General features: G+C 41.0%; 1 long non-coding RNA gene across 1 annotated transcript in view; it reads left to right on the plus strand.

The window, feature by feature from the left end:
- Positions 1 to 25,150, plus strand: part of LOC118556919 — a 48,063-nt gene continuing 22,913 nt past the window's right edge. Inside the window, exons 1-2 of the long non-coding RNA XR_004927490.1 lie at positions 1 to 60; positions 1,843 to 1,936. This is a non-coding gene — a long non-coding RNA (uncharacterized LOC118556919). The remainder of the gene's footprint in view (positions 61 to 1,842; positions 1,937 to 25,150) is intronic.

The raw sequence follows: 25,150 nt of genomic DNA on the forward strand, positions 1-25,150 counted from the left end.
GTCAGATTTAACTTCCCTTCCTGTGCAACAGCGTGGAACATGTTCTCTTCGGCCAGAAAGGTAAGCCGGCCCACGGAGAGTTTTTTCTGCTCAGGACGTCTACAAAACACTCGTCTAGATTAGCGGCGCAACGTCGTTTCTTTGCTGCCTCTGAAAACACGATTTGGACGATGGCAGGTAAAAAATGGCCGTTTGGCTCCGACGTGAAGGGTTTGAACTCTTTTCTTCAGCTCTGGCTAAACGAAATACGTTCAGGCATTAAAACTCTTTCTATACGTACAATGTCTTGCAAAAGCAATCTTGAGTTGTTCGTATTCTGAACATACCAGAAATATATTTCGTTGGGATTTCATGCGATAGACTAACGCACAGAGCTGCGCATGAATGTAAAGCAGGAAAATAATTTTCTGTTTTCACAACCTTTTACAAATGAAAAAGATGAAAAACGGGGCGTGCGTTTGAATTCAGCACCTTTTACTGTAACAGTCGTAAAGAAAGTCCACTGTATTGCCTCCAGAAGCACCATGTCTTTGTAATTTAAACTCGGTATAATCAATATACAATAAAAATTGGACAAGTTTGACATTTCTTGTTGATAGATTTGATCTATGTTCTGTTCAAGATCCATGATGCTTAAGTATTTGCATCCAGGCTCCATACAAAAGGTGCATTCAATCTTGTATTTGGAGATAAATGGGTTTGAGAGGGTGGGTTCGGCTTCAGTGCTGCGTGCAGATAAAGTTAAGGTGCCCTTAACTTTAACTTTGAAAAATAGGTCTAAATCTGACGAGAAAAAGAGGACTTTGTAAAACATCAAGTCCTGTCGTACAAATATGTGATTTTTGATTAATTCCCATTCTGAATAGTGCATGGGTTTTGGGAACAAGGGTGTGGAACTCAAAGTGTTTTGCTGTACCGAAATGGGACATGTTACTTTTGTTGTGATTTAACACTTTTTTATTATAATTTTTTGTCTCATATTTATTGATTCTGTAGCAGTTGTGCTCGTGTGCAGTAAGCATGGAAGCAAAACTTTTCAGCTTGCCATACTTGTGGCTCATGTGAGTTTGAAGTGGTGAAGGCAGCAGTTTCAAGTGCATGGAGGGTAATGCAGGAGCGTTATTCTCCACTGGCATCATGTCTTCCTGTTCCACTGAAAGGAAAAACCTATGCAATTATGTGACAAAGCTACTAAAATAAAGCAGAAGGATGTACAGCGGTTAAAATATGTATTGAATCAAACACCAATTTTCTAAGTTAAATATGTTTTGAATGGTGCAAAAGATGTTGATAGCAACCCTCGCAAAGAAATCAAACCATAGATGTCTACAAAGCAAGTTCTGTGAAATAATACGGAATGATTCGGGGAAGACGTACAGACCACATAAAGAAAAGAAGGGGAAAAAGGCCCCAGTCTGACTTTATTATTACATAGAAGATAATCAGGCCACTGAATGGAAATTTATTTCACCTGGTTCATTTCCAACTGACAGTCTGTCAAAATTTGTCTCCCTACACATTTTGGAAACCCCATAACCACATAAGAAACATCTCATGATGGGCAAAACCACGAGTTTGATATTACCCTTAGCAAGCCAGAAAAAAAACCCAAAAACTTATGTAGCAAAACTGTCAGAATTGAAATGCTTGTCCAAACTTGTTTAGAGCTAGACCACATTAGTTACTAAGGTACACAACCTCAGACAATGACTCTCCAGAGTGCAGAATCTCAGCAAATATGATGTCAAATCTCCATATTTTCATCCCAATAGTGTTCTCTCCTTAACCCTCTTCCTTTCCCTGTCCTCCTCCGTCTCCATGTGTGGCATGCCTGTGAGACAGATGGCTGGGGCAGGGTTGACCGCCAGACAGAGGGAAGCGGGGAGCGAGAAGCCGAAAACTACAAGGTGGTGAAGTGGGGAACCGTATCCAGAAGGTGAGAGACGACGCGGCAGCAAGGTAGCAGATGTGTGAAACCCAAACGACCTTGCGGAGAAACCGGCTTGTACTTGGCGGGGTCCGATCAAACCTCCCGGTTGCTCCCAGGGAGCACATCAGAAAGCTGAGCGTTACCCTGAGCGTTCCGTGCTGCTCATTAGCGGTCTAATTAAGAGCTGTTTATTTATGCAGATGCAGTCTGTATTTACAGTAATAATCTAGCCTTCACGTTGGTTTGACATGGGACACCGTCAGACGGATCTGATTAGAGTAGCGGTTTTCCAGGGGTGAGCGCGGTGGTAAATGTTTGTCAGTTAAAAGTAAAATCTGGACCCCAAAGCATAATATTTGAACACTGATGACCTTGATGACCTTATCTGCTATTAGAGGCTCCGGTATTTCTTGTCTCTGTGGAGTGGATCTCCTTCTGCTTCCAACAAGTGTCAACCTACCCGTAATATAAACACTCAGAGGCGCTTCGCTTCCAGTTGAATTCTTCCTTTCAATTGATGATAAACAACATACCATAGATAATTACGGGGGTTCTGTATCTCCGACTCCAGAGGTTTTTTGTCCATATAAAGAAATGTCACACAAATGTAGCTTTGACCATGCATCACCAAAATATGATGTTTTGCTAACTTTTTCACAGAGAAATTGACTCATTTTCTGAACCCCCTTCATCCTTGCAGGGTAGTGTGATCTCCTTCATTCATTAATTGGGAGGCAGAGTACACCCTGCTACAAATTGACATGCAAGCATTCACACAGGAACAAATTAGAGTCCCCGATTAACCTAATATGTATGTTTTTGGAGATTGGGTGAAAGTCAGAATTCCAAGAGAAAAACCCATGTATACACCTGAGGAAAATGCAAAAGGCCCCAATTGATAGGAGAGTCCAGGATTCAACTGAATTCAATTCAGTTCAACTTTATTTATATAGCGCCAATTCATGAAGCATGTCATCACAAGCCACATTCCAAAATCAAATTCAATCAGATTATACAGATTGGATCATATTATACAGATTGGATCAGATTATACAGATTGGTCAAAAAAATTTCCTATCTAAGGAAACACAGTAGATTGCATCAAGTCTTGACAAGCAGCATTTACTCCTGATGAAGAAGCATACAGACACAGAGACAGTCATCTGCATTGTCCATGGCTTTGCAGCAATCCCTCATACTGAGCAAGCATGAAGCGACAGTGAAAAGAAAAACTCACCTTTAACAAGGAGGAAAACCTCCAGCAGAACCGGGCTCAGTATGAACGGTCATCTGCCTCGACCGACTGGGGGTTACAGAAGACAGAGCAGAGACACAACAAGAGAGACAAACAGCACAGAAGCACACATTGATCCAGTAATCTGTTCTATATTAGATGGTAATAGCGGGTGATCTGTCTTCCCTGGATGATGACACAGTTAACAGAACGTCAGGCCAGGTGTACCTACTATGAAGAAAAAGAGAGAGAGCAAAAAGTTAAAAGCTGAAATGACGACAAGCAATGCAAACTGGAGAACAGTAGGAGAACTCAGTAGTGAGAAAAATAGACCCTGATGTCCTCCAGTAGCCTAAGCCTATAGCAGAATAACTATAGAGATAGCTCAGGGTAACAAAAGCCACTCTAACTAGAAGCTTTGTCAAAAAGGAAAGGATCTTCTTTGTATGAGGCGCAGCTTTGGAACCGTGTAGACCGTGTTACCTTCAAATCTGGTCAGTGTCTGTAAATCTCCCTGTTGTTTTCACTGAAGCAGCAGAAGCACCAAAAGGTGCTTTCACAGTGGAGGAGGACCCCTCTGCACTCTCCATGACCTTCACAACTCATGAAAACATAGATTGTGCATGGCAATTTTGAAAACCCAGTGCAGCGTGAAGCCAACCATAACCAATTTTTCACTCTCAGCACATGCCAAAAAAGGTTCCTCCCATCTATCTTTCTATCTCCCCTGTTCTCAGCACATTATATTAACTTTGCACTAGAACGTTAGTCCCTGCACGCATGACGGTAGCTCCCCAAGGATCAAGTCCACACTACAGCTTGAAATTCTGTCCCCATGACATGGGTACAACACCACCATGATAATAATAACAATGCAATGGAAGTTCTGCGCAGGCTCAGGAAACTCTCCCTCCATTACAAGATATAGGAGTCCAGGGTTTCATAAATGCCCCAAAAGACCTTGCAAATACTATTACTATCCATAATCTATCTGACGTTTTTATGTTGTTGCAGATTCTTCATGTAAAGCCATGAACAACTGACCTAATGTTTTTAAAGAATGGGCATTGGGAGTGCCACGTCACGCATCAGTTGGTGCCCCTAATAAACACTGAACGTGTCATTCTGAAATATGGCAAGTGAGCAGAGATTACTTACTTCAGTCAAAGGTAGTTTAACCAGAGGTGCCGATGGATCAGGTAAGAACAGGTTCAAAAAGGATTATGTTCAAGCACTGGTCACTACTGGGACAGTTTAAAAGAAAAATTAAATAAAAAAATTATGTTTGATGCATGTCTAGTGCCACTGATTTTTGTTTACCTTTGTTCAACGAGCTAAATCTGTTTTATTGTCTCACTTTTGGATCTTTATTTGGACTTCAAATTGTTAAGCCTATGATTAAGGGACAACCTGATGATTTATTACCTTTAGCCAAAGTAGAGCTAATAGAGCTGCTGAAGAATGCTAGAAGATCAGGAACCAGGAAAACTGTTTCTCAGCCAAAAAACCCATGAAGAGCTATTACAACGCATACTGTGTGTTACAGATTTACCATGATGTAGTTTCTCTCGTTTACTTAAAGGACTCTTTTTACTTTACGTTTACTGATGCCCTGTTCTTACAGAAGTGAAAATGTCACGGTTAATTTGCGCCTTCTGTTGGATGTAATGTGTGCACACTCAGTCTAACAGTGCGATATACAACAAAGGCAGCAGATTAAAGCTCACTCCTGACACTCCTCTTCCACCTGTCACCTTCCGACGGCCTACCTCTCCTGGAAATGCCTGATTGGATCGATTAAAATCACGATGCTGCTGAAACAATCCGAATGGACAGTATCGAAGCCCCTCGGCGTGGGCACTTTGTTTTACCTCCAGTGACTGCATCAGATAAGCGAAGGGGCTTGTAATAATGTTGCAACTTTTTAGCTGATGATCTTATCTCTTCTACGTAGGGCGAAACAAGTCTTTATCAGCTGGTGACACCGTTAAGATTGGGATCTTCAGACAATGCAAATGTACTCAGAGCGCTGCAAGGCTCATTCTCACTCCAAGGAGCATAATGACATGTTTTGTGGCCACAAGACTGTTAGGCGTTCTCAGTTCTGTGTAACCTGTTACGAATTAAAAGTAATTAGTTTTTTTATCCCAACTATTTACGTCCAGTTTTTTTTGTTGATTTGACATTGAATAATTGAATAACGTTACTTTACGGATTACCTGTCCAACTGCCTGCAAATCTGAAAAAAAAAAGAGTAACGTGAGGAAGCAGAGCTCTGGATTAATCAGAGTACAAATTAATATGCCATCGATGCGCCTCAAGCATGATGAGAGAGGGCAGTGACATAGAAGGATGAGCCTCCCCTGAGCTGTGCTGTGCCATGTTTGATTGACAGGCTACACGCTAAGTTCACCTGAGCCCCTGACCTCCCGTTTCACATCTCACTGCGGCTCCTCTCCTCCCTCCTTTTCTTCTTTCTCCCACCTATTTTTCCGAGAGCGGGGGCGAGGGGGAGGTGGAACCTGAGGAGGGCCTGATCCAGGGTGGAATCGCTTCAGGCTGTGACCTGCTCTAAGGGGGGTGGGGGGTCACAGGGAAACAAAGGCCATTCAGGTAAACCGCTCTGAGCTGGCCAGGCTCCCAGCGCAGATAACACTGTAGCTAATGTACTAGAGTTTGCTCATCCCAATGACACCAGACCTGGCCACCGGGCGGGGTGGGTTCTCTGTGTGTGTGTTTTGGTTCTGTGAAAGACGAGGAAAAACAGACTGACAGGTGGGTAAACACAACACACTAAAAAGCCCTCTGAACATTCCAGAAATTTCTATGCTTGTGTTGAAAATGTTCCATGCAAAAGTAGTAATCCTCTTTACTCAGACTAATCTTAGGGAAGTTTAAAACTTAGAAACCCTGTAGCAGAGCTTTCCTCACATTTGTTCAGCCTAACAAGCATCTGTGGACCATGTGAGTTTTTTTTTTCAAGGCAAACCCCTTTGCTAAAGGGACTGCAAAAGATTTTTGAAGGGAAGGTCCGTTACATGGTTATAAGCAGGTAATATCTTTCCAGCAATAGGAAACTCCAGTGGGATCTTCATTTGGCCCTAACTACTAGCAGTGAAAGGACCAATACCGAAATGGACTTCTGCCATTTTACATTGTCTGAAATTCTAGAAAAAAAATGTCAGATTGTTTTTGACCATTGTTTTATTACTGCTGTCATGATTCATTAGGTTATATATGAAGATTTCAGCTATTAACTAAGGAAATAAAGGTTGGAGTTGGTGCTTATAATCTATACCCATAAAGGAACATGTAGAGTCTCTGGTTAAAATATTTGTGTGATTAAAAAGACAATCTAAAAATCATTAGTATAGTATTTGTTTTATTATTTTATTTGCTACAATCTGCTGGTTTTGTGTCATGCAGTTACTTGATGGCTGAAAACACTTTACATTTACCCCTCCCAGTTCTTGTTTCACACAGGAAGATCTAATTGCTAGCTTCAACCTTTGGGGTCAATTGATTGGAATTCAAACTAAATCAGCTGTCACATAAACAGTTTGTAACAAGTGTTAACTTATTAAATAAACATTTCCAATTATTATGTAGCAACTAACAACGTAATAACTGGCAATAATTTAATAGCTGCCGCAACAGTCATTTTGGGCATTTTAAAAGTGATAGATGTAACAGTGCAATGACTTATTTTATTGGTGAGGTTTGCATAAATTCTCTGGGAAGCTAATAACAGTGTAACACATGTAGGTTGCATGACCAATATCCTTGGTCCAAACTTAAAATTATGAATTACCACAGCCAGGAGAAAAAATAATATTCTAAATACATTCTGGAGAGACTCACAAAGATATAAAGAGGCAGGTGCAGGTGCGCTGAAGGGAGGCAAGTCTTCCAGTTTGAACTTTTGTTTAAACTCCATTACATATGTTGTTTAACAAATCACAATACATTTTCTTAAAATTGGGTCTTAGAACCAGCAAAATAATAACTTGTTAGATTAGTGGAAATTATTACATTGTTGGCTTTAGTACATTCAAAATGGTCAAAATTTTTAGATTATTTACAGATTTTTAGATTATTAGCCCTTATTACGTTATTGTTTGTTACATACAACCTTACTGCCACAAAGACAAAAGCACCATATTATCCATTGCCACGGCACAGCTGCAAGGATACAGTTTAATCAGTGATTTGTTGCTTTAAGTTCAGATTTCCAAGTTCCAAGTTGGAAAAATTAGCAAAGGTTTGACTGAAGACAAAGTTTTTGGGATACTTTAAGTTTCTCCCCATAGCAATGCTAAAATCCAATATGGCTGCCTTACATTAAAACTGTGTTGCTGTGTTAGCTGATATAAAACACAGTTGAAGTCAAATTCGGATGATTTGTGTCCTAGTAAATCTTTCAAACACAGTACTAAAAACACTACTTTTTACTGAACATGTTGCTACCGTGCTTGAACATGCAAATACATTTCATTAGCTTAAACTACTAAGAGTATTTAGCCTGATCAGCAAAGATTATAAATTAGCAACAGTTATTGGTTTTTGAATGTCAAATTGGAACTCAGGTATATCAAGTTTGCATTTTGTTCCCAGGTTCAACTTCCAACTTTGGAGGTAAATGCAGCTTTAGAAGCCAGCAGTGCTTGTCCAAGGTCGTTTTAGTTTGTGGTTTGCACAATTTCTGATGAACAAAAGATGAGCAAAATGTATCTATAGCCAGATATTATGTTCACAAAATATTTAAAAACCTCAGTTTGAAAGCCCTGAAAAATCTTTCTAACATGTGATTAGAACCTCTTCAGCCAGCAGCTGAATGTGGATTAGTGAGTTGCCCAAATTAACAGCAGCAGGACAATTTCAGCCTTATCTCATCTGACTAATAGGTCTGCTTTTGTTAAAGCGGTGTGGCTACATTAGATGCATCTGATAAGACTTCTGTAGAAAAGAATCTGACTGAGAGTTACAGGTTCCCCAAGAGGAGAAGTTGTCCCTACTTAAGTCATCGAAGTAGTATTTTCTCACTGCCAAGATAACGGCATTTAGCTCCGCACACCTGACGTGTGCGCCAGTCCGAGTCGTGTCCCCCCCCCCCCCCCCAGCTAAACCGAGAGCAGGCGGCACTTCGCTGTTCGCCGTACCTGCTGAAGTCAGTGTGCTCCCCTGTCCATCACAACAGTTCACGTAAGAAGTTGTTTCAGTGCAGAGAGAATTAGTTCACAATAAAACTATTTAGATGGTGATTACTTTATTGGGTTTTGCTTTATTTGTGGCGTTAACTGCTTTTGTGTGAACAAGCCAGTCTTGTAAAGCGGATGACTGGTTAGGACTCATTTTACTCCTGCAACATTAGCTTATTCTGTTTTATCTGTTTTCCGCTCATCTCCCCTCAATAACCTGCATAAATGTTCCCCCATAGTCCTTAGAAACCTACTAAATTGTCTCTGTTATTTAAGTTGATATTGCTAAGGCAAAAGCTCTTCTAATGCTAAGATAGGAGAGCCTTTCTGCTGTGTCTCCTACAAAACTCATTCCGTTAGCTCTGTGAAATGGCCATTGCATGCTTCCTCACTTATAAGCATTTACATTAATGGTAGGTAATACAAATATTAAGTACCATTTACTTGCTTTTGCCGGTGACAGGTCATCCAAAATGGGGACAGTTCCCAGAAATCGGGGGACGTCTGGTCACCCTACCTTATTCCAAATTTCACAAAACAAACATTGGTTCAAACGTACATGTGGACACTGTACAGTAATCTCACTGCATTGTTTTGGGAGTTTAGGTTTCATTCTTATTTGTTTCATTTTCCTATTTTTTACTTTCCCCATTTCTTTAATTTTTTACTCAGTAGTTTAGTAGACTGTTACTAACTTATTTAAAGAGTTTGTTGTCTGAAGTATTTCAGATTGAGCTGGAAGTATATTGTTAATAAATTCTTGTAGTTGGCGAGAGGTTGCGTGTAAATATTCTGTAAATGTTAGTAGGGCTTGTTGTCTGAGAACACCAGTGTGCAAATTCGTTCATTCATCCCCTTCTTCTATAATACCACACCTCACTAGGCAGGTATTCATAAAACAATAACTGACAGACTGAGAACTCTTTGGCTATTAATTACTATTGATAATAATTATCTACTAGGCAAATAACTGATAATCAGGTTGTGCCCCGACTTGATAATTTTGATCAAAGTGACTAACTTTGTTAATAATTACCTTTGGCACATCAGTAGTTGTTCATAACCAAACCTATTGTTGCAAACCTTCATTTAGTAGGATATGAATTTCATTTTATGTTCTATTGTCGATTGTATAGTAACTTAAGAATTAGCTTGAAACATTTTCAATACAGTAATCCAGGTTTATTTTAGTAAGCTGAAGGGGAAATTTCGGGCTGGTTATTCAAGAATGACATTTTTTTGTGTGGCACAATGTGTGGAGCAAGCATGGAAAATGAATTAGGCTGTAAAAAAAATACTGTAGTATTGGAAATGGTGTTAAACATATGATCATCTTGCTTTTTGTATTTGTAGTCTTATAAGCCTATGTGCGCTGGGCACATGTGTACATGAGACTTGAATAAAATAATTCATTCATTCATGTTGCAAAACAACTGTCTTTGGGGAAAAACCTTATTTAGATTTTCTAATATTTACACCTAGGTAGCAACCTCACTGTCTACAACAACAAGAAGGAGAGATGTTACATTGCATTTGTCTGGATTTGGTAAGGTGCACTTTTATAGAAGTACATATTTGAAAAAACAAATCTTTGTTGGAGTCAGGACAGTTAGACTGTAGCTGCTTTGCAAGCTGCTAAAGCTGGGCGCATACTGAGCTATGTCAAAAATCTTACTATATATTACTCAGTGCATAGTAACTTAGAATGTTTTAACTGCCACATTATACTGAATGATCAATAATTGTTCATAACTAAATGTTTTCAAACTATTACTTCATAGCTGACACTGTTTGATAGGAAAACTAGTGTGAACCCACTAAAGCCGCAAATGAAGCAATCGCTTCCTCAGTTTTTCCTTTCTAAAAAAAGTTCTTCTGTAGTAATGCTTCAGCATCCACATCCTCTCCCAGGGGGAGGATTGCTACATAGTTGATTGCTTAACGCAGTCAGCTAGGCTTCTGGAAGTATAGATTGCTTTTTATCAAGCTAGCAAGTTACTAATATATAATCCCAACATTACAGGCAGCCAGTCATATTGGGTTGTCGTCCTTGCCAATGGTTTGCCACTAAACAGGAAGTTGATGTAACTCCCAGGGGAAATGTCCAATTTTATCAAACTTTTTACTCCCTAATAACAGACCTTAATCGAAAGCAATGCATTGTCATTTTCATGGCTTGCAATCGGCGCCTCCTACTGGTGTGAATATGTTGATGTTGCAGTGCTCAGCATGACAAGTCAGCAACTCCAACCTTAGCAAGGTTCTTGCCAGTGCATTGTAGTGTAACAGAATGTTACGCTGAAAGTTGTCAAAATTACGCTAAAATTAGACCGTAAACGTAACAGTGCTACATGCTAAGCTAACAGTACGGCATGGATGTCTTAGAGCAAAATAAAGTTCATATGCATCAGTGAAGTTATAAACCACCCAGATGTAAACCATAGCTTACAGGATTCATGGACAACCCACTGACACGGTTCTGTTGTGGTCTGGGCCCTCTGAGCTGCACCACGCAACGCTCTGCTGCGTGAAGGAATACTGAAACAGCAGAATAACATACAAACTTGTGTTTAGTCTTTATTGTTTTTTTTAAGTGGTACAAGAGCAGCATATAGTTTTCACAAGACCAGAGAGCCCTTTTGCGGCTCAATGGTTCATGTTGGTCAAAATCAATTACCATTTAAAACTGATATATAAGTCACAACTGACTATAAGACGCAGGATCAGCCAAACAATGAAAAACATGTGACTTATAGTCTGAAAAATACGGCATATGCTTTTTGACATTAATCGAAGATGTCTGATTTTGAATCGGTAGTGTATAAAAACACTGAATTAAATTGATCTGAATTGAAATATTTGGGGATGCATAAGCTACTCTGTTGGGCATAAACATACTGGCCAGTTTTTTTGGAAGTAAACTGGTTTTTGCAGGCAATCAGTTTAAATTAGAACAAATCCCTTAAAGGATCAATAAGCAAAACATCAATATTTTAGAAAGTACAAAAATAAATAAATAACTAAAGCTAATATTTCAGATGGACTATGGTATGACATCACACTGCAGCTCTCTGCGTTGTTCTCCGGTCTCTTATTCAGATAGCCGGGCCGGACCGTGTGTGTAAATGTGCATGCGTGCATGTGAACAGCTGCATAGCCCTAACCTGACAAAAGCCAGCTGTATGTCGCTCCGCCTAGCTCCACTCACATACATCTGGGACACTGCCATAGGAATTGCCTTTACAGAAGGCTGGGCCTTATCAAAAATTCTTGCATATGATTGGAGAAGCCACTTGTCTGTCATCTTTATTGACGTGCTATTTCAACCACTCACACCGAAGCTAACCCGTGACGCTGATGATAGCGATGCAGGAAAAAAAATAATAATAATAATGTGTTTGCGGCTCTAGTGGCACACGTTTTATTGACAGTGAGCTGACAGGAAGAGGGGGGAAGACAGGCGGCAAAGCACCGCGGGTCGGAGTCGATTCCGGGCCGACCGCGTTGAGGACTAAAGGCCTCCTAACATAGTTAGCGCTAACCGCTAACCGCTCCGGGGCGCGTCCGCGTCTGCACGTCCGCTGTAGACGCGGACGCGCCCCGGAAAACAAAACTTGCCAAATCCGGTCGGGAGAAGGGCGAAAACATGGTTTCCACCAACAAAAGCCTTCAGAGTCGTTCTCTGATGTTCTTTTAATGAAACAATATTAGGTAGATTGGACAACACGGAAGAAATAGCAGCATCAATGCTAACGCTTGCTTCCTCGATGCGAGCCGCCATTGCTATCAAAACAGTCTCACATCATGGTCACGTCTCCACTACGTCACATCTATGAAATGCCAGCCCTGCCTTCTGACCAGACCATAAATTTGGTTGGAGAAATCATTTTCTACCAGCGATGTCCCAGATGTATGTGAGTGGAGCTAGGCGGAGCAACATACAGCTGGCTTTTGTCAGGTTAGCATAGCCCCTTCCTGCCCTAAAATACCACCGTCAGAGCAGTGCAGTGTTGGAGCAACATGGCGGAGAGCACCCCAGCAGATAAAAATGTTCTCTTGCTAACACCATGATAAAGTTATCAGTTACTTACTACTTCACTTGAAATGTTCCTCCGAAAGGCGATCCTGTTCTGATGATGTTTTTGTCCTTTACAAATATGCCCATAGGAGGCAACACGTGGGAAGGGAAAGGAGGGGCTGGGTTTTGTTTTGGTCTACGGACAGTGCTCAAGCACCACCTAGTGGTGAAATATTGCTTATTGCACCTGGCCAGTATTTCCATCCACTGATACAGAGATACATGTGTGAAGTGATTTAGGAGCTCATGTTACAGGATGCAGGTGTTTTGATTCGATGCAAGCTAACCAGGAAGTGGTTTATAAGATTCTGTAAAGCAACTTGAAGAAAGTTATAAGAGCTTATATCTTGGTCAGCACATTTCCAGAGCACTAGTGTTGACTTTTCTTTTTCCAATTTGGTCGTATGAGTTGAACATTCAGTTTTTATGTTACAATAGGAGGGGCTAATAGGAGATGTTTCCCAGCAATAGTAGTTGCTTTTAGGCTCAAAATCTAACAAACCAATTAAGTATGGAGATTCCTTTAATTATTTAATTGACTCTAAGAGCTGTGATTTGGATGCAATGTGTGGTCATGGTTAGCTAATACTAAATACATCCAGCATGATTCTACACTAAAAAAAAACGGAACTTAAAATAAGTAAAAATGTTCTTGAAATGAGTGTATTTGTCCTTGATTTGAGCAGGTAAATAAGATGATTTGCCAATGGAATAACATTTTTGCACTTAGAATAGGAACAACTCATCTCCATTGTCTTATTTCAAGTGCAGAATGTCCAATTATCTTATTTTAGGGGTCAAAATACTCATTCCATTGGCAAATAATCTTATTGACCTGCTCAAATCAAGGACAAATACACTCATTTTAAAAACATTTTACTTATTTTTAGATCCATTTTTGCAGTGTATAATGGTTTACTGCCTGTTTGACCAGATAGTCGACGTTTTTGACACGACCACACTGACCCATTGACTTGATCCACTAAGACTGTTGCACGTTTGTAATTTATGCTGATATACACCTATTATGGCAACATACTTTACTAAAATGAAACAAGCAGGAAAGGACCGGGAAAGAGTCCTTTTTTGTCCACATATGCTGTCTTTTGTAGCCTGACTTTGTCCTGACAGGTGAGAGGAGCTCTAAAACATGCTGTCCTCTCTGAAAGGTGCTCGGACATGTCCCTGTGGACACTCAGCACTGGTTCAGCCCGCCTTCCCCAAAGTCTCAATGATGAAATCTTATCTTTGGCTAAACTCCCTCACATTCTTCTCTCCCTTCCCCCTCTGTCCATCTTTTCCATCTCCCTCCTCCTCATTTCTCGGAGCAGGTTTCACTCTTGTGCCCGTCATTCTTCTGCCTTTTGTATCAGTCAGCCTTTTCGCTATTGAATGCTGCTTTCACCACCACCCCCACACCCTTCTCTGCTCTCTTTCTCCTATATCCTCTCTTGCTCATTCATTCACTCTAGGGCCTAATTATGAGCTAGCTTCGAATAAATACATGTATTTTTTCTCCTGAGAAGTGGGGGGTTGGGGAGGTGTGGGCCTTGTGCTCCACATCTTTTTTTTTTTTTTGGACTGGAGGCTTAAGGAGGTTTTATTCAACAAGGTCTCTTCGCTCAACGGAGTGGTCACTGGGACGAGAGATTTTCCGGGTGCAATAATTGTGTCTCATTAATTCTTACTGTAATGCTGGGTAGCTAAACAGGCTATGCAATTAGGGGGCTGAGCCCTGAATAGGCTGGCTAATCAGGGGACAAAAGCTGCAGCTCAGAGGCCATTAGGCCTGGAGGAAGTGCTTCTTTTGTGAGGAGTGGTCGGTGATGCCTTCATCTCTCTCCAACTGGGTTGGGGAATAGACCTGGAGGGAGTTCCTCCACTTCCAATCATAACAATACCTCTAGCTTTTTATACAAGCAAAGGTTGCGTCCTGCTCTGGATTATGCAAAATCAACAGTGGATTTTCTGCCCATTGACTGAAATTTACATTTCCGCGTCACCCCCACGGACCAGGCTTGACCCGCTATGCTGGCTGCTTTTGTAAAAAAACGTAATCACGAAGTGCTAAAACGTCTTTTTATGTCGCACATCCCAACGCCTGCTCTCATGGACATCAAGTGCATCCTGAGACTCTCTCCCCCACTGCCGTCCCTTTTCCATCTCCGCCCCTCGCTCCTCCCTCCCAACGATAGGAGCCCTGACAGCTCACGCGCTCCTCCAAACTGTCGATTCAGGAGTCTGCAAGACCTTTCTGCCGTCTGGAAAAGACGGAGAAACGAAACGGTAACGAAAACCCCGACGTTATGTATGCTCCCCCCCACTGCTCTCCACATGTTTTATCTTTCATCCCAGTTAATCACATCGTAAGGCAGCCAGGCAGCCCAGACAGAACTTAAATTAACTCTCCTGGTCATTCAAATTAAGCATTGAATTATTGACACGCAATTAGCCTCTTTTTTTTACTGGGAAGACATTGGAAACGTTGTCATCGGTGAGTGAGATCATGCGACTGCCGTAGTCATCGGAACCAAAAAAACTGGGGTAGATGATTCAGTGTACCACCAAAAGAACTCTAATAACATCCTGTCTATTGCATGTGATCACATTTACCACCATGTTCCTTCTGTTTTGTGTGCTACTTTTATTCCCATTGAGACTGGTGACTCGTCCTCGTTATCTGCTTCGTTAAGGAGAGGGCTGTTCACGCAACTCCCATTTATCCTGCGGATTCATTTATGTGTCACCCGGACACTTAAGGCCCGTTTACACTACACTTTTTTAACCGAGCCGAGCCAAGACCAGTCTGAGCTTGGATCAGTTAACCAAGCCGAGACGACCGTTTACACACCACACTATCCCGGTTCCTTGGTTGCTCCTCGCCTCCTAGTGGCGATCTGCGGTACTGCTGCTTTCTGGGATTGAAGGCGGGACCGAGCAAATCAAAATGGCGGCACCCGTAACATTCAGGATGTTATGGTTAGATTAGACAGAGTCGGCATTTGGGACGTGGATGAGACAAACGAACGTCTAATAAGGATTTACAGACGCAAGAATCAACGACAGACGCTGAGGTTCATCACACTGCTAAGCAGAATCATCTCAGGAAATTGTGTGGCATGGTAAGGAAGCTAGTATTATTATGAATGTCTGAAATTTGTCTGAATGGAGTGTGAATCGGGACGTGCAGCCAGACACGGCGGAAAAAACGTGGACAGTCAGCTGACTATAAGGGCATGACGCGGTCTGCTCATGCGCTCTTCGTTATCAGGTAACCGGGATAAAAAAAAAACCAGTCCGAGACCTACTCAGGAACTGGTCTGCAGTTGGCGTGTTCCGGTTATGTTTACCGCGGTCCAGTCTAGCTCGGTTCAGTTCAGTCTGCTGACCATTTACACACAAGAGTTATCTCGGTTACCGAGTTCGAACTGGTCTCGGCTCGGTTAAAAAAGTGTAGTGTAAACGGGCCTAAAAATTCTGAGATCTCTGTCTCCTCCACCTCTTGTACGAGCCAAACTCATGTGTTTTACTTTTACAGTATTCAGAGGGAACTCTCACTAAGCAGATTGAGTTAATTCCCTCCAGCGGTCTGGTGCACTTCCGTTTTTTCAAAGTGAGTTTGAACTTTTTTTTCTTTTTTTTGTCACAAAATTTTTATTGAACAACTTTTTTTTAAAACTTTTTGTAAAGTAAAAAATAGTCACTTAGTGGTTATCCACAAAAAACAAAATCTATTCCATTCAAAAATACTATCCGAACACCAAAATATTAAATTAAACGTTGTAGCTCATTTAATCAAAGTTTCTTCAATGAGTTTTTGCACATGGTGATGGTGGTGGGCAGGAAGGAGCTCCTGTAGCGGTCAGTATAACAGCGTATACAAATGAGCCTCTGACTTAGGGTTAGCTGTAGGGTTAGGAGTCGGAGTCTCATGAAGTCTCAGAAAGAGGATTCTCAAGGTTTTCTGTAACGTTCTTCCTTTTTCCAAAACATCCTTCTCCACACAATCATCAGACGCTCCAGAAAAGTTCCCAAAACAGAACCATCTTTGTCAGCGGTGTGAGCTTGTTTAGGTCACTCTCCACAACAGACGTATAGATTTTCAGCATCCTGTTGCAAAAACAAAATGAACGTAGCTTCCTCAAAAAACACAGTTTGCTTTGTCCCTTCTTGCAGATGTCTCCACTGTTGCATCTCCAGCCCAGTTCAAATGCCTCACTTGATATGGATTTAGAAGTTTTCTATGGAAACTTAGAATATTAACAGGTTCAGGAAACATCAATTAAATAAAATAAAAAATGTGGACCCCGTTAAGCCCTTTCAGAATTCCTGCCTTGTCTGGTACTAGCTAATCTGGAATTATGCAAAACCAAGACACCAAGGAAGTTTTATGCCTCGTGTAAAATATGAACGGCTCACGGCCTTTTCACACAATCTTTCCTTCAAAAATTCCCAACCATCCATTCAAAACAACAAATTAAAGAAAAACGGAACAGGCAAACAACATTTCTGGAAAAAGCACCCCCCCCCCCTTTTTACACCAACTTCCAGCTGCTGTAACAATCGGCTTGGTAATTTCATGAATATCAAAAACGCTTACTGTGCTTGTTAGTCCAATACACACCCTGCAGCCTTTTCATAGCAGCCGAGCAGAAGTTTGACAAGCTGTTTACGCTAAGCCTGAGTAAATCAAATTCACATTTTGCCTTCCTTCGCCAGTAATCTCACTTTGTTTACCGCTAATGCTAAATGCATTAGCATCTGCAAGGCCTGTCTGTATTCACTCTACTTGCCCTCGCTGTAGTGGCTCTGAGCTGAACAGGGACTAATGTTGGAAATTGTGGGTAACCAGCTGTATATTCATGAACCACTCGCTTCCTAATCTGACAACGAGGCAGGGATCCGGGGCAGGCAGCGCTGCGAACTGACAGAAGATGTAGTTTTTTTGCATAAAAGAACAAAATACGAAATGCTCCTCAGCCGCAGCGTTTTGCTTCTCTGCCTTTGGCTGTTTATTTGGGTAAGTGAGGCGTGACTGAAGGGCAAATAGAAAGCCTTCTCTTCAGGAAGCCAAAAAGATACAGAAAAAAGATGTAATGGCTTGGGTTGTATCGTTCCAGAGAAATGTAGGAAGTGAAGGTAATTTGAACTTTTAAGTGAAAAGGAAAAGACAACAGAGTGCGAGTGTATTAGGTTTCCATGTCCTCGTAGTGTCGTCTCCCCCGGCCTAACAGAGTAAAAGGGGCTAGTGTTGGATTTCACTTGTTTTATGCGTCCTCTTGTTTGTCCACCGTTCCAGGGTTTGACCGCAGCCTGGGTTCCCATAACCTGTGGCCTTCACACCTTGGTGACCATTAACACTGCCTGAACAACCAAAACGCCGGTGCCTTTACAATGCAGCCGACAGCAGCGTCAAAGTGAAGGCTATTTAGTTCCTATGCTCCGCTTATCTGGAACAAACTTCCAGAAAACTGTAAAAGTGCGGAAAGTCTGAGTTCTTTTAAATCAAGATTAAAAACACATCTGTTTAAAATTGCCTTTGACTGTTCTAGTTAAACAGTTTTACTGTTTTTAATGTTCTTTTTTGTTACTACATTCTACCCCTACTTGCTTTTATTCTATTTTCTATCTACATTTTATTATTTTGCTATATCTTAATCATGTAAAGCACTTTGTATTGTCTTGTACTGAATTGTGCTATATAAATAAAGTTGCCTTGCCTTGCCTTGCCTATCCACTCCCACCTTTATCATCACAAAAGTGAAAAGAATGTGGAGATTTACAAATAAAATAATAATGAGAGGATGCAGCTCAGTACAACATGGAATAACAAGTTTTTTCTTGTGCTCTATTTAGAAGGTACAGCGCCTTACAACAACAAAAATAACACTTTTTAACATAATTTTGTCACATAGCAACATCATTCTGTTAGTTTTATTGGGATTTTATTCCCCCTGAATAAAAACCATTGCAACAAACTGCCTTTACAACTCAGCTAAAGTAGATTCTGTTTACAGTTTGCTGCAGGTCATATAGAGGATAGAGCAAACTGGTGAAAGAGGGTGCTCTGGTCAGATGAGAACAAACAAGAACTTTTTAGCCTATACATAAAATTCTATGTGTGGCAGGAAACTAATTCCCACTGTGAAACATGATGGTGGTAGCATCACACTGTGCGATTATTCTAATTACCAGAAGGCATTGGAAAGGTGGTTCAAGTTGATGGAAAGTTGGATGGGAAATCCTGGAAGAAAACTTGCCAGGAGCTGCAAAAGGCCAAACCGATTTAGATCACAGTATGGTCAGGGGTTTGATGAATCCAGTTGTCTAGATGTAACTCCAATTAAGAATCTGATGGAAGACTTTAAACATCTCTGCTCACAAACCCGCTCCATGCTTTCTGCCTGATATAGAGCTATTTTGCAACGAAGAAAGGCATGAAAATATGTCCTTAAATGTGCAAGGCTGGGAAAAACCCATCTCCAAAGACTTGACGCTTAATGCGGCTTCACAAAGCATTCAGTGAGAGGGGCGAAACACAAAGGCATGCCACACCTTTGAGATTTCTATTTCTTGAAGAAGTTAAAAACCAAGTATAATATTTTTCCTTCCACTTCACAATTATGTTCCACCTTGTCTTATCCTAGCTTAAAATCTTGATAAAATACATTGAAGGTGGTGGAGTAATATGAGAACTGTGATAAGACTTGGGGTGTAAATACTTTTGCAAGACCTGCAATATTGTACCAGTTTATGCAAAAACAAAACAAAGCAAAAAAATAAATAAAAATAACCAAAAGAAAAGAAAAAAACTCTTCTTATTTTATGTTCTAGGTCCTAAATATTTGTAGCAATATAAAAATTAAATTTAGTAATTATTAGACGTTAGGCCATTACATTAATTTGTGTGTCTGTTATTCTTGGCTTATTGTGATTTGGAAGAAATGCTTACAAATCTCTATCTGGAGATAGAATTTGGGAACACCATTGGACCACTAGTTACACATTCTTTCCTTCACTTTTGCGTGTGTGTTTTAAATGATTTGAGACTGCAGTTCTGGCTGTGTGCTATTCTGGTGCATTCAGACAAGAAATGGAAAGTTATCAGCAATTACCTTAAAGAAGCAGCTATTTAAAGAAGCAGCTATATCTAAAAGGGTTTTTATTACAGAACAATGCAATCTGTCCTGTTGGCTCTTAACTAGCTACACTGACTAGGCTGTGGAAAAAGGCAGGCTTTAATGCTCCTCAGGCCCATGTGCTCCACTGTGGAGCATACCATTGGCTTTTTAAAATGCTAGTGGTAGTGTTTGCATCGGGGGTGGCGGGAGGAGGAATTCTTGATCATCTGTGGGCACACTCATCACTCCTGGTCACCTGGTCTCAGTACCTTTAAGAACCTTTAACCCATTGCCATGTTTGCAGTGGGCAATTAATTACAGTCAAACCCATGATGATTTGTTCAAGAAATGGATTTAGTTGGCGGAGCATTGCCAGTGATCTTCATCCGTGAAACATTTACTAAGAAAAGAACCAAGATTCAAAAGTTAAGAGGTATAAAAGGTTAAACTTTTTGTGGTTTAGGTGAACTCAGACACTAGTGGAAATTATTTACAGCCGTATTAAATGAAGTAGAATATGCGTTCCAATGAGGCTGAGACTCAGGTCTTATAAAAGTGGAGGCCATGGAATACAGAGAACACATAAACATGTTCAAGAAACCTGTTTGAGATGATTTGAGCTGTGACATTGTGCATTTGCCTGCTAGAGTCAGCCATCAGACGATGAGTTCGCTGTAGTCACAAAGTGATGACAATACCTAGACAGGTTGTGGTGCCTAAAATGCACCAGAAAATGATTATTCACTCTAATAAACCAGAAGATTTGCTGTTATTATTAAAGAGCCTCCGTTTTATTTCTAATGTAGGTTTTAATGTAAAGAAAAACATAAAATAGTCAATAACATAAAATTTTAAATAAATAACAATATGTATTCTGATGAGGCTTGGTTGTCAGATTAAAAGTACCTTTTGAAAATATCAACCTTTAAGAAGGTTTTAAACATATTTTCTTTACGCTCACATTTCAGTGTTAAAATTATTTTCTTTATTGCCCTAATGTATAATATTCTAAATCTTAAATGCCTTATTTTCAATAGTTTTAAGATGAAAAATGTATAATTATAAGAACTAAAGCATTGAAAAAGGTGTGTAAATGTTTGAGATAATGTTTGACTAGGTGAATTTAGCTCCTCAGATAAATGAACTTTTCAATACTGTTCTAATGTATTGAATATGACTACATATGTTTTGCCCATTGCAGCTCAGCACAGTTATAGGAAAAAAATCTGTAGCTGCCAATGGGCAACCCCCCCCCCCCTAAAGTCTCAGTGAGCTTCATCCTCTCACCAATTACAAATAAAACGCAGGCACTAGGTTCAGGCAGAGTCCATCTATCTTGCTAAACATACATGCAGATGCATCATTTAAAATTCAAAGCTACTGTATATTGCACTCAAGCAGTCTTTTGTGACTGACTGTAGCATGCACTGATACTGCGGTAACAAGCGGGATTATATCGTGCAGCTCAGTATTTGTTTCACACAGGAAGATCATTGGTAGGGCACCTCATCTTGGAGCCACTTCCTGTGTAAAGTATTATTAGTTTGTGTGTAAATGACATCTTAAAACTTCCTAAAACAGGATTAGCATTAAGCGCTATGATGTCACTGAGATAGGAGCTGTTTTATGGTGGCAGAAGTCTGGTTTGCTTTGTCCCTATTGGATAACCTGTTAGCTTCAGCTATCAGGATAAACTAATCTGGATTTATATTCAATTTACATTAATTTATTGTTTTTTTGAGCGTACTTACTTTATTACATAATCACTTTGACCAGAAATGCTTTACTAGATCCGTTCTCCGTTTGTGTTTTCCAGAGAAAGACAGTTGGTGGTGCAATGCCTCCTACCTCTATTTGCTGGACAAATAGTCATACATTTAGGTGTAAACAACCGCCTGATGCAAATGTGACAACAGTTTCTAGGTTCTTAGAACAATGTTAGCATGACCTGCCATGCCTGAAGACTACAGCAGTCCGCTTTGGTCTTGGCCCCTCCCGACCCAGCATTCGCTTCAGCCTACAGGACCACATAATCCAGATTATTTTACTAAATGAAGAAACCAGGAGAGTTATCTACTGCAGGTAAGAGTTGCTTAATAGGTGTTAACAGAACCTGATTAAAAGAAACAAAACCATTCCTTTAACAAAAACCTGTGTCAAACAGGAGATTGACTAAAAAATAATCACAATAGAGAAACTCAATTATAACTTTAAAACTCAAATAGCCACAATGTGACTGGGATCCTGTAGTGCGGTTCGTTTTGGTGAATCATTAAGTTGAGTGCTCCCAGTGTGCTCCATTTGACACTGCGGACCTGTCAGCTGTGTTGTTTGGCAGGACAGAATTCATTTTCAGCTAAAAAGCATGCTTCGTTAAGTTCTTGGCACCTGTTGTTTTTCAAAAGAAAAGTGGAGTTGTTTTTATGAGTCGATAGAAATATCTGCTCAGAATTGCCTCTGCATTCACCGAAGCCAGAAATCCTCTTCCTGCTCAGATAGTTCCAATCCGTCTTCTTGTTCAATTCTAGCAAGTGCTCTTATGCAGTACACATGCTCATCCATCCCCAAAGTGATGAGAGCTTGTAGTATTTCGGCTCTTCGTGTCTGAGCTTGATTTTTCTCCCGCTTTACAGGGATCAAACACAGCACGACTGCGGCCGCCTCGCAAGGCACATCCAGCTCGATGCAGCGGCGAGAAGTTCTGGGGATGGGAGACAGTTAGCCCCGTGGGCAATGCAATCTCTACATCCCAATGTAATTATGAGGATAAGACATTCTTCCCCTGTGTCGGAGGCCAAGGCTTCCTGCCATGGCGTGGAGAGAGATTTGATTTGATTTAAAAGGCTGTAGTTTCGTGGCACGTCCTTGGAGGCCTCCGGGGGGCCTCTGCAGCTCGCGCATTAAGCCTCCGTGTCTGCGTACAATAGTTGTTAAATGCATGACTAGTTTTTTTCTTTCTCTGAATTATTGCTGGCCAGAATTTTCAGAGGATTCGGAGTTAGACGCTCTGCTAAATCAATTGTCTCGAGCAGGTTTATCCTGCTCTGTATCTTCAGGGGTTTGGAGCGTACTCTGGTTGCATTGAGGTGGGATACATCCTTTTTCAGGTCATCTTCTTGTTGCAGAGCCAGCAGCAGGCAGCTAGGTTAGATACCTCATGGCATCTGCTTGAGATATTTAACTTCAGGCTGTCAGAATAACAAATGTGTGTAAAAACAAAACACTTGATGAGGAAGGAATGAGTGTCAGGGGAACATATTCTGGTTTATTGGCCACTGGGATTAGTAAACGCACACGGGCAGAAAATTAACAATGATTTAATGGTTTTAAACAACGTTTGAAGCGCCTGTATTAAACCATGACTTGTTCAGCCTTGGAGTTTCCCCCCCTTAATATTAAATAAACCTCCCGAAAATGTTCCACTGCATATTTGATTGTCAGTTTTCACCCGCATTCACTGTTGCGTCATTTCTATAAGCTTCTGCAAAGTCACCGTATTCAATTCTGGCCAGAACCTCTCAACAGGATTCTGTAGAGATGAGGAGAGTCAGACCGCTGCTCAAATCCTTCTCTAGCGCACCCCAAGAAACTCTCACTGGGGTTAGGGTCAGAACTCTGTGGTGCCCAATCCCTGTGGATAAACAACAGCTCATGTTTCTTGAGTCACTCTTGTGCAACTTAAGCTCGGTGATTGCTGGCATCGTCATCTTGGAAGGACCCTGTTCCGTCAGAGGAGAAGAAATTCACAGATGGAATAACCCGGCCGTTGAGTATCTCCAGATCGTCAGTAGATCTCATTCTTTTTGGGAACTTTGCTGATCATAGGCCTGACTAACTGCAGCAAACCCAGATTGAAGCGCTGCGCCCACAGGCCTGTAAGGTACGCACTCGACAAGACGGGCGCATCAATGCATGTTCCTTTCTTTTTATCCCGCCAAGGCCATCACTCTGGTGAACACTTCATCTGGAATCATCAGACCGCACGATCTTCCTCCATTGATCCAGAGCCCAATCTTTATGCTTCCTAGCTAATTTGTGAATAGACAGAACGTGGTTGTCTTAAGGCTACACAGCTGCTTAGTCCCAATTCTTCAAATTCCCTTCAAATTACAATCCCTTCTGAAGATAACCACGAGTTCTGACGTTGTTTTGTTACGGTTTGAGACTAAATGTGACCGTGATTGTTCACTAGTTTTCCCCCTGCAACCACATTTCTTTGGCAAAAATGATCGTTCTCTGCTTTCCTCGCAGTTTTTGATGATGTGTTTGGCAATTCTAAATAACCCAGTTTTAGTAGTTCATTCAATCCCCACAGAGGTCATCTCTGCAAGAGGCATGGCGATGATTTTACCCCGCTGAAACAGATTAACTTCAGGATGTGTCTTCTGACATGTTTTTTTTTTTTTTTTTAGAAGTGCGAAGCTGCTCTCTGCATCACTTAGGATTAAGAAATGTGTTAAAAGCTCAAACGTCATTACCCACACAGCAATTATCCAATGGGAAGCTCTTAGCTGTGTTTCCTTCTTAAATCCAGGTGGTTTATTGGGTCTAGCTCAATAGTGTATGACGGTTTCTAACTTTACAGCAGCTGATCTTTGTAACACACGCATTTGGACATTTGAATTCTCGTCCCTTTCCTGTCTTCATGCAAAACTGTTTGAAAAGAAAACATCTATTAAAGTCACCCCTCAGCTGGGCAAAATTTAATAGGGAAGCAAATGCCTGATGTTGTGTTACTTTTTAACCATTATTCTTTGTTAAATATTCCAGAAATGTAGCATTCCTTTACCTTTAATTGTGTGCTTCCATGCTTCTCTCTCTTTCTCTCTCTCTCTCTTTCTCTTTCTCTCTCTCATTCTGTGCTGTGGACTTTGATGCGCAGGCCTCTGCTTAATTGGTATTGCTGTTGAGCTTTTCCAAGTGTGAAACAACAGAGCGTCACACCTCAAACACGGTATTTATTCATTATTTTGCATGCCGTTGTCTGTCAGCAGGAAGCCCTATTAGGCGAGCTAATTTATAGGGTGACTAGCAATCCAATTAGATCTAATTGGAGGCTGATAGAAAAGCCTTTAGAGAGAACCTGCCCTGACTCCGGCCACCACTGCGTCCTCGCACTCCTACCGCCTCCTCTGGCTGTAACGCTATGGTTGGCTTTCCCAGTCAACCTTCTGCAGTCAGGTTGCAGAGGGATTACAATATCACGCAATGCAACAATACAGATACATCCAAGGAAAAAGGAATGGCTCATAAATTTTCATGGGGGAGTTCTGCTGAGAGGTTCTGAATGGTCAATAAACTGCGGGGGATAGCTCTCTTGGCACTTTTATCGATGTGGAGTTTTCAGGTTCTCCTTGTCCATGCGGGAGCTCTCTCTGGCAACTCTGCCTTCATCCCACCATCCAAAACCTGTACGTCAGGTTCATTTGCCTCTCTTAAATGGACTCGGGTGTGAGTGTTTGCGCACATGGTTGTTTGTCCTATGAATCTTTAGGCCCTGCAAGATTTTAAGGGGGGTATAGAAAAAATATGTGGTTGTTTGTACCCAGATGGTAGCGCTAATTGTTCGTCGGAGGTTTAACGACCGGC

This window comes from Fundulus heteroclitus, chromosome 21, assembly GCF_011125445.2.
Source record: "Fundulus heteroclitus isolate FHET01 chromosome 21, MU-UCD_Fhet_4.1, whole genome shotgun sequence".
NCBI classification, from domain to species: domain Eukaryota; kingdom Metazoa; phylum Chordata; class Actinopteri; order Cyprinodontiformes; family Fundulidae; genus Fundulus; species Fundulus heteroclitus.